This window comes from Podarcis liolepis (genome assembly GCF_965112155.1).
Source record: "Podarcis liolepis genome assembly, chromosome: 1".
Lineage (NCBI taxonomy): Eukaryota > Metazoa > Chordata > Lepidosauria > Squamata > Lacertidae > Podarcis > Podarcis liolepis.
In genome coordinates, this window is record NC_139554.1 from 7829689 (window position 1) to 7838210 (window position 8522).

At 46.2% G+C, this 8522-nt stretch overlaps 1 long non-coding RNA gene across 1 annotated transcript; it reads right to left on the minus strand.

Annotated features, from left to right (window-relative positions):
* Nucleotides 1-289: 289 nt before the first annotated feature.
* On the minus strand, nucleotides 290-789 carry LOC310705241. The gene is made up of 2 exons (XR_014525202.1): nucleotides 631-789; nucleotides 290-376 (listed from the first exon to the last, which is right to left on the minus strand). It is a non-coding gene; the product is annotated as an uncharacterized lncRNA (long non-coding RNA).
* Between the last annotated feature and the right edge of the window lie 7733 nt (nucleotides 790-8522).

Below are 8522 nucleotides of genomic sequence, written 5' to 3' on the forward strand. Positions count from 1 at the left end.
TTAAACCACTAATAGATTCCGCAGTCCCTGTCCGTGGTTCCCCGATTTGGATGCACACTCATATTTCCCTGGATGAGAAGCATTTAATTGGGGAGAGTTTCGGCATTGCAGTTTAGAGACCCAGGAGTGCTACCAAGCCTAAAGATGGGCTTTAATGTTTGGCATGAATCGCGAAAGTACGGTATATATGCCAGTACCCTTACCTCAAAGTGCAGGCCAGAGTTAGAGGCTGCCTTAAGGCTGATTGCACTTCTGTTAATGACCTCCTGATTAGCAACCTTATAATTGGTTTGCTTTTTTAAAAAATAGCAGGCTGGGTTGGGAGGGGAAAGGAAACCATCAGCCCCACAGCTGGGGCCACGTTTAAGCCTCCTGTCTCCAGCCATGAAGAAGAAGAAGAGTTTGGATTTGATATCCCGCCTTTCACTCCCCTTCAGGAGTCTCAAAGCGGCTAACATTCTCCTTTCCCTTCCTCCCCCACAACAAACACTCTGTGAGGTGACTGAGGCTGAGAGACTTCACAGAAGTGTGACTGGCCCAAGGTCACCCAGCAGCTGCATGTGGAGGAGCAGAGACACGAACCCGGTTTCCCAGATTACGTGACTACCGCTCTTAACCACTACACCACACTGGCTCTCATGGTCTTGGTAGAAAATACCCCGTCCTCTCTAGGGCTGCCAAAAAATGGAAATCTGGACAAAAAATTTGTTGAGCAAATCCAAAGAAGAGATAAATGGATTTTTAAGGAAATTGGCCAAAATGTCAACACTTCTGACATCGGCCTGGGTTTCCCAGGGCATTTCACCATTTTACTGATATTGCACCCGGACGCTATTTCTGCCGGACAAATCCAGGATATGTCTGGGAAATCTTGGACGTACAGCAGCCCTACCGTCTTCCCAGTGCAGGACTAGGGAAAACTCTCCCTTTGGAGCTGCTAAGTGGTAATAGTAATGAAATTGCTGTTTAGTGCAATCCTGTGTGTGTCTACTCAGAAGTAAGTCCCCACTGAGTTCTGTGAGACTTACTCATGGGTAAGTATGCAAAGGGTGAAGCCGTAGTTGTCAGAAGCTGATATCACTGACTCAAGTTCATCCATTTTGAAGTACTGGTAATTGAACTAAACCTTTTTAATTGGATTTTGAATAAATGTGCAATTCATTGTTACTGCTTTGAATTTGATTGTGCTATTATCTTTCTTAGTGGGCTGTGCAAACCACTCTTCTGAAAAATGCTTTTTACAGGCTAGGGTAGGGGTCACTGGGGTTGAGTTTATGGAACTGAGGGGGCAGTAGCCTGAAAAAGTTTGGGAACCATTGGAGAAACATGGCCTGCTCAGTTTAAGGCAGCTTCATAGGTTCCCATGAAGTTAAATCCAGCATAAATCCAGCAAGAGGAGATAACGTGATTGCAAAGAAATTAAAAGTGAAAGCAGAATTTAAGTTTGAAAGGACATGGGGAAATGTGGGAAGACTAGAACCTTCTATCACATGGAATGGTTATGGGAAGCAATAAACATCTTTTGGGACATTAGCACAATTACTCCACAGTCAGTTCTTTGTACCCTGAAATTAGCTCCGCTAAGTACGTACTTTTGATGGGCAGAACAGAGACCTACTACACTGAGTGTATTGCTGCAATTCATTGGTCGGTCAATCTGTTCCTGTAGAAAGAAGGATGAGATCAGGCAGACGCAAAATGCAGTTTGGGGGCCACATTTGGCAAGCGGGGTTGGTGATGGAACTGGAACTGCCCACTCCCCCCCTGCCTGCCACAGCTGAAGTGCCTTTCTCCAGCGCTACTTTCAGAACTCTTTTCCTTACTTGGGCTGCGCATCCAAACTCCACACAACTGGCGTGAGGAAAGGGAGGTTTGGAGGTCACCCGCAGAATTGCATTGTAGGCCCCAGCTCATCTCTCGTGAAACTGTTCGCCTCAGGCTTCTGCTATGCTGCCTGTTTAACATATCCCCCTTCCCACTCCCGAAAGGCTTTCGTAAAACAAAAGCAATTATCAGAACCCAGCTACCTCTGTGGCTTCGCCTTGAAATGAGCCCAATTAATTTCCATGCATTTTACAGTAATGTATGCATTAGAGAAGACAGCTTGCTATGTGGCACGCCCCCCCTTCTTTCTTAGAAAAGCCTGCCTCTGCCTTTTAATTAAAACAGGGATTTCATTTCATTTCATTTTCTTTCTTTCTTTCTTTCTTTCTTTCTTTCTTTCTTTCTTTCTTTCTTTCTTTCTTTCTTATTTGGAGAAGTTCCTCCATGAAGCCACCCACAGAGCTCAAGGCCCCTCTGGGTGCATCGGAGTGTCACAGTCTTTTAAGGGGGAAAGGGAAAAAAGAAAAGAAAAAGCCATTCCATCCAATAATTAGTGTCATCCCAAATTCATATTTATGCTGCTAATTGCAGGGCTAAGTGAATCTGCAGTTTAGCCACAGACGAATCAGCCTAAGTAAACACAGAAGCAACCGGAGCACACACAGATGTGCTTCTGTCTCGAAAATCTGCATGCTAATTACTGTTTGCAGTCTTCATAATCCCCCCACCCCTTTGATTACACCAATACAAAAGGATACAGCAATTAGCACCTCACAGATTTTTTTTTTTAAGGTTAGTAAGTGGAAAGGATGACAAATAGCCAGCACCATTTGTGCATTTTCGCCCTATGCATAAGAATTCCCTTCCTGGATTTTTCCTCTGGGGTTTATTTACTTATTGCATTTCTATTAGGGCGATCAAAATATATATATATATATATCTCGAAGAGTCGGATACGACTAAATGACTAAACAACAACAACAACAACAAATTTATATTTGTTCCTTTCCCCACAATAACCCTGCGAGGTAGGTTAAGCAGAGAGTGAGTGACTAGCCTGAGTTTCATGGTGGGTTCCCCCCCCCCGAAAAGGAAAGCAAAGCAAAGAGAAAATGTGCAAAGGGCACGCAGGGCCAGTAATTCAAGAAAGGCTAAGAAAAAGCCATGCCTAGTGTATGAATACTGCTATGATGAAGGCATTTTCTGAACGTTCTCGCTGCATGGTGCTGATAACGCCAAGGTTGCAGGTTCGATCCTTATATGGGACAACTGCATATTCCTGCATTTCAGGGGGTTGGACTAGATGATCCTCAGGGTCCCTTCCAACTCTCCAGTTCTATGAAATGAGAAATAAAAAGTCACCAAGCTCTGGCAATAGACCTTTGTCAATACTATGGCAATACTGAAGCTATGAGCCCACATCAAAATCATCATCACAAAGCGCATTCACAAGCCAGGTGACCAAATGTAGCTTTCAGTAGTAAAAGGGGTGTGTGCCCATTATTTCACCATCTTGGGCAATCTCAGCTATGGAAGACCTGCTCCCTGCCTTGCAGGACTTTTCCCAGCTGCCCTGGGAGGGCGGAGCTCGGACTGACTCCAGCTGCAAAAGTTGAGCCTCTTGAACAGACTTTTGGGCTGGGGGATTGCTTGAAGTTTTTTGTTGGAGTGGCGGTGGGGGGTTGTTGCTATTATTGATATTCATTATTTGTATCTTTATATTGTATCTTATATTGTATTGTATATTTATATTGTATCTTTATATTGTATTGTGGGACGTGGGTGGCACTGTGGGTTAAACCACAGAACCTAGGACTTGCTGATCAGAAGGTCGGTAGTTCAAATCCCCACAACGGGGTGAACTTCCATTGCTCGGTCCCTGCTCCTGCCAACCTAGCAGTCCAAAAGCACGCTAGTGCAAGTAGATAAATAGGTACCACTCCGGCGGGAAGGTAAACGGTGTTTGTGTGCACTGCTCTGGTTCGCCAGAAGTGGCTTAGTCGTTCTGGCCACATGACCCGGAAGCTGTACGCCGGCTCCCTCGGCCAATAAAGCGAGATGAGCGCCGCAGCCACAGAGTCGTCCGCGACTGGACCTAATGGTCAGGGGTCCCTTTACCTTTACCTATTGTATCTTAATATGATTTGTGTGGAAATTGTTTCAGTTGGGTTGCATACTTTTTTATGTTTAATTTGTTGTTTATGACTACCGCTGCTGTGTTTGCAATGATGTAAAGTTTTTCATGTTGCAAGCCGCCTTGAACGTGGATTGAGCTATGGAAAGCCCCATAGAAATGCAGCGAAGGCTCCTGCCCAGGTAAAAGATACTAAATGAAGGCATGTGTAATGCATGGCAATAACATTTAGAATCTCAGCGTTGCAGAGAGTTCAGTCCTCATCAGAGACCAGGAGCAAAAGCAGGATGTTGAAGGAGAAGCAAGACATTTTTCTCAAAAAAGAGAGAGGCCAGTTTAGACTTCTTAAGTAGAAAAAACAAGTTTGCTGATTGTAATTGCTGGTGCTTTCCTGGGCTTGAGCAAAACAAACAAAGGAGGAGACTCGCTCACACAGTTCTGCAGACAAGTTCACTTCATTTCTATAATTTTAGTAAGATGGCAGCTTTTGGTTTGGGGAAAATCTCAGAACAATAGTGCAAGACCACCCCCCCCCCCAAATGTTGGATCGTGCCATTGCTCACGATGATTCAGTCACTTCGGAAGGTGCAAGCCAAAAAGAATTGGAATATATGGAGACTTTCCCTCTGTGTGTGTCTGTTTGATCTGCTTGATGCTGATTCACACATGCAAGTGTGTCCAGCAAGCCTGTCTCAGCCATCCCTTTGCATCCCTCCGCCACAAAAGTGGGTGCCCAGTGGAAAAACCCCTTCTTGAGGTGGGCAGTATGTGATGTTTCCGTGACAATAGATAGGGATTAATTGGCTTAGCAATGTCTGGAAGGCCATTCCTGAGCTTTGCAGCAAAATGAAATGCATTCCAGAGTGCTGAGTGAGGACTGGGGGAGAGCGGCTGTTTTTCTTTTTTTCTTTTCCTGTAGAGCATTCCCCCCCCCCTTGTTCCACATCTGGTCCTCATAAAACAGCAACAAGCAAAATGCTGAAGATCCGATTTCCTCAATCAGCTGCTTCGTCATGAGATTCCAATAGAGCCGGGTGGGAGGGAATCTGTTCTCTTTGGGAAAGAGTCAAACTGGCTCTCTCTCTCTCTGTACAGAGATGACTTTTCCTCTAATGCCTTTGTCTTCATTCCTCTTTCATTGTCAGGGTCTTCCTAATCATTATGTAGGTGAAGAGAAACTTCAGTGGGGAGGATAGGAGAGGTGCCTAGGAGAGGGGTATTCCTGCACTGCAGGGGGTTGGACTAAATGACTCTTAGGGTCTGAAGGAGTGTCTCCACCCCCATCGTTCTACCCGGACACTGAGGTCCAGTGAGTGCTGAGGGCCTTCTGGCAGCTCCCTCCCTGTGAGAAGCCAAGTTACAGGGAACCAGGCAGAGGGCCTTCTCGGTGGTGGCGCCCGCCCTGTGGAACGCCCTCCCACCACATGTCAAAGAGAACAAACAACTACCAGACTTTTAGACGACATCTGAAGGCAGCCCTGTTTAAAGGTAAAGGGACCCCTGACCATTAGGTCCAGTCTTGACCGACTCTGGGGTTATGGCACTCATCTCGCTTTACTGGCCGAGGGAGCCGGCGTGCAGCTTCCAGGTCATGTGGCCAGCATGACTAAGCCGCTTCTGGCGAACCAGAGCAGCGCACGGAAATGCCATTTACCTTCCCGCCGGAGCGGTACCTATTTATCTACTTGCACTTTGACCTGCTTTCGAACTGCTAGGTTGGCAGGAGCAGGGACCGAGCAACGGGAGCTCACCCCGTCGCGGGGATTCGAACCGCCAACCTTCTGATTGGCAAGTCCTAGGCTCTGTGGTTTAACCCACAGCGCCACCCGAAGCTTTTAATGTTTGAGGCATTACTGTATTTTAATATTGTGTTGGAAGCCGCCCAGAGTGGCTGGGAAAGCCCAGCCAGATGGGTGGGGTATAAATAATAATAAATTGTTATTATTATTATTACTCTACAATAAGTGCAAATACTGCAATGTCATGCAAATGGTGTAGAATTGGGGGGAAAGGGTCAGAAAAGGGCAGACAACATTATCAAGGGGTAGAGCAACTCCCCTAGGAAGAAAGATTGTAGCACTTGAGACGTTTTCGCTTAGAGGGAAGGTGAATAAGAAGTGACACAATGAACGTTTCTAAAATAATGCAGAAAGAGAGTGAAAACTTCCCACCTCTCTCTCGTAACATTAAAACTCATGGATGTCCACAGAAGCAGAATCTTGGAAGATTCGGGGCAGAAAGACTTTTTCACACAGCGCATGGTGAAACCATGGAACTCACTAGCTTCGTAAGAGTGCGACCCTGAAATTTTGTTTGGTCCAGCCAGTTGAAACTTCCTGTTTCCTCCTGGGCTGGGGCATCCTTCCTTTTGCATGTGATGGGAGGTGGGTGTGACGTTACCTGTCCAGGTAACAAATGGGCAAGTCACGCAGCGCACCTCTTCTGTCTTTGACTTCCTCCGTTGTTGGAGCAGCCTTTTAGCTAGAAATGTTCTGTTGGCTCTCAGCCAACAGAGGACACTGGGATTATCGCCATATGGGATAGATCCACATGGATATACTTTGTAACTAAGTCTGCCTTCAGGGATCCAACTGTGAACTGACGATGTGAGTAAACTTCTTTTATATACTTTACACAAGATTGTGGCGTGTTTATTATTTTAAGAGGGATATAAGGGAACTTACCAGAAATCTAATACTGAGAGGCTTAAACAAGCCTGCAACCAGCTATCTGCTGTGTGTCTAAAAGGGGAATGTAAAACTCTGCTAAGTTATAGAACTTGCTAGCACAAGTTAGGAAGGATATTAATAAACAATATATCCTCTCCTGCCTCCCTGAACATTCCCACAAAAGGGGACTACAGTGGTATCTCGGGTTACATACGCTTCAGGTTACATATGCTTCAGGTTACAGAATCCGCTAACCCAGAAATAGTGCTTCAGGTTAAGAACTTTGCTTCAGGATAAGAACAGAAATCGTGCTCCGGCGGCGCAGCGGCAGCAGGAGACACCATTAGCTGAAGTGGTCTTCAGGTTAAGAACAGTTTCAGGTTAAGAACGGACCTCCGGAACAAATTCAGTACTTAACCCGAGATACCACTGCATGGGGTTGCGGTGCTCATCTCTCTTTTCAGGCCGAGGGAGCCGGCGTTTGTCCACAGACAGCTTTCCAGGTCATGTGTCCAGCATGACTAAACCACTTCTGGTGCAACGGGACACCGTGACAGAAACCAGAGTGCATGGAAACGCTGCTTACCTTCCTACCACAGTGGTACCTGTTTATCTACTTGCACTGGCATGCTTTCAAACTGTTAGGTTGGCAGGAGCTAGAACAGAGCAACGGGAGCTCACTCTGTCGCGGGGATTTGAACCGCTGACCTTCCAATCCGCAAGCCCAAGAGGCTCAGTGGTTTAGACCACAGCACCACATGCAAGCTGTGTGCCATTGAGGGTCCTGCTTGCAGAGGAGCCCATCAACGTACACTCCAATGCTCTGGTTGCCCTTTCTGTCTTCTACCAAATGGGATGTAATGTGGTATTCTGCAGCACAGGAGCTTGAATGCACAGAACTTGGGGGGGGGGCTGGCAGGTGCAATCCGGACACAAAACTCATCTGTTATGCAGATTTAAAGAGAGTCTCGGAGCTAGTGATTATGCAGAATCATCCATAAAATGCTGACCATCAGAAAGGAATGGGGTGGGGCAAACGAGGAGTTCTCTGCTCTTGAAATTCCTTTCCCCTGCAACCTCCCCGTCTCTGCACAGCTGGCCTAACAGGAAAGATGGTTCACATTACTAGAAAGGATTGCAAGCGGGGGTAGGGGCGGCAACACACATTTTAGGCAATCTGAACCCTTCCTTTAAGAAAGCACTGCGGGTTTAAAACAGACACCAAAGAACAGTAACTTGAGAAACTCAGCCTAAAGGGCAAATCCATTATTAAAAAACCAATCTATTAACCTATATACCTATTAGCAAAGTCAAAGCCGGATTTGGGATAATAATAGCCTGCTAGGAACTTTCCTCTGGTTACAGGGATACGGATGGGGATCACGTTAAAGCAAAGGACGCAAATGATTTGGGTAATTGACTCCCCAAACCAGATAAAAATTGAAGAGAGAAAAAGCAGGGCCACAAAACGAACATGGGTGGCACTTTTTGAAACTTCTGGCTGCACTTTCTTGAAACCAGACGTTCCCAGCCATTGGCTGCGCAGGTGAGGCGCAGGGGAATGTTTATGAACATTCCATGTGCTCATGAGTTATCTTTTCGAAGTTAGGTGCGTTTCTGGGGAGAAATTGCAGAAAACGGAGGCCACAGCAATATCACAACTTGAGTCAGTAGACTGTATGACTCATTCATTCATTATTTTCTGCATTTATATCCCACCTTTTCCCTCTACCCCTGTCGGGAGCTCAAGGCTGAAGTATATGGTACTCCCTGCCTCATTTAATCCCCACAACCGTCCTGCGAGGAAGGTTAGGCTGAGAAGCAGTGATGAGCCCCCAAGGTCACCCAGCGAGTTTCATGGCAGAGTGGGGATTCAAACCCTGTTCTCCCAGACC